Source organism: Ipomoea triloba, chromosome 16 (genome assembly GCF_003576645.1).
Source record: "Ipomoea triloba cultivar NCNSP0323 chromosome 16, ASM357664v1".
NCBI lineage: Eukaryota > Viridiplantae > Streptophyta > Magnoliopsida > Solanales > Convolvulaceae > Ipomoea > Ipomoea triloba.
Window position 1 is genome coordinate 7,392,263 of NC_044931.1, and position 2,171 is coordinate 7,394,433.

Here is a 2,171-nt window from a genome sequence, read left to right on the forward strand (position 1 = left end):
CTCTAGACTTGTACCCCATCCCCTTGGGACCAACATATGGGTAGGACGAAATCTCAAGTCCCCAAGGCTAAAGGTGTTAAGGCTGCACCTTCTCCCTCACAGCCAAAAGGAAGGGGCAAAAGGAAAGCCCCAGCCAAGGAAAAGGACTCTGATGATGAGCCTTTGGACACTCTGGTCAAGAGAGTTGCGTTGAGAGCCAAGAGGGCCAAAATTGCTACTGTCACCCACATTCGAGAAGTGGCACTGTCAGTTATACAAGTACCCTTCGAGGACAGGGCACAAGCCCAGGGGGAACCTCAGGCTGCACTGGCCACTGAGGTTGAGAGAGTGCCCCCTACCAGGTCCCTGTCAAGAGATTTCTGTGATGATCTTCATGTTGATAATGATGCTGAGGGTACTGGTCAATCTGCGTTTGAACCTCGAGAGGAGACTCGAGAAGCTGAAGGTACTGGGATCAGTGATCCAGTACAAGGGGATGTAGAAGAACCACGAGAGATGGTTCGAGAGATAGACTGCACAGTCAGAGTGGGAGATGATCTCTTGGAGCATAGTCGAGAGATCACAGCACAGATAGACGAAGCAATCTCTGCCACTGAAATCATCTCTGATGGGCGGGATGATTTCTATGAAGAAGTTTCTACTCAGTTGGCAGTGGAAGCACCCACTCTTGATGACTTCTCCAGGGTGATCAGGTGGATCAATTGGAAAACCAGTTCTTTCACTCAACTAATAAGTCAAGCAGCTGAAATGGAGGCAGAAGAGCAGTTTGCACTCCAGTGGTTGGATATCTCCGAGATCCCAGCTCAACAACTGATGGATCTTGCCCACGAAACACGAGTGATGAAGCTGAACAGTGGAAGAACTGATAAGGGTAAACGCATAGCTGAAGAAACCGAGGTTGAGCCTGAGGAGGATCCAGAACTTGATGCCCAATTTCGAGAAGATATCAGGCTCGCCACTGCTATGTCCTTGGGACAGACTGTAGAACATACGAGAGGTCCAGGAGAGACCTCTGGGGTTGCTCGAGATGATACTGAAATTTCAATTGCAACAGCCGCAATCCCACTGTCCCAAGTCAGTAACTCTGCTCTGGACGAACAAGTAGCAGCTTCGAGAGGTGACTCCGAGACCTCTGAAGCACTTGAGGTGGCTCCCAACACTGTTCTTCTTTTGCCACCACCTACGTCCACACCCTCGATTGACAACGATGAAGCTTAGATAGTTCGAGAGGGTGTAGTTCCGTTGCTCACACTGCCGGGTTTTCCTACTGCTCCTGAAATAATTATCATTCCAGACTCATCGGAGCAGACCGAAATGCAGTCCAATGAGCACTTAGAGCAGATTGCCCCAAGTCCTGCTGGTTCGAGGAGTACTGAGGAGGACGATGCGACCATCGAAGGTGGAAACCGGGAAGCACCTGTCGACACCTCGTCTCCAACCTCACCAGCAGATGACCAAGTTCCCAGCACTGGTTCGAGAAGTGACGCTGAGGGGGAACTTCTATTGGATGGAAACCGGGAAGCGTCCAATACCGAAGAACCCTCCCCGGCTGATCCAATCTCCACAGTTGCTGAAGCTGAGGCTCCAGGTTCGAGAGGTGAAGAGCAAGAAGTGATCCATCCCTCAGGTGGAAACCGGGAAGCGCCTGACATGGAGCTACCTTCGAGCTCTGAACCCGGTGTCCCTGTGGCATGGGTGGAAATCTGGAGGTGGACTCGCAACTGCAAGTCATGGGTGGAAATCTGGAAGCACCCAAGTCCCCTCCGACAAAAGGTACATCTCGATCCTCTTCTCCTACTTCTGANCTGATCAATCTCAAAAGATGGCTCAGCTCGAAAGAATACTCGTTGTTGTCCGCAATGCTACAATGCCTGCTGCTGGCACAAGTGAATCCCAAGGCCGTCATGCCGAACTTCTCGAACAGGCAATATGGGCTGAGGATGCAGCACGGAAAGCCACTGATGAAGCTGTTGTAGCTCGAGCAGAGGCTGCAAGTGCGAGGGCTGAATTAGCCGAGATGCGAGCAGAGCTTCGAGCCTTCCAACATTCCAGTGAATTTCGACAGGATGTGATGAAAGCCATACTCGATGACCTGTCGAACCAAGTGCCTGCCCAACTTCAAGCAATCTTCGAAGGTATGTCCATCCTCCTTTCCCGTGCTGATGATGCCA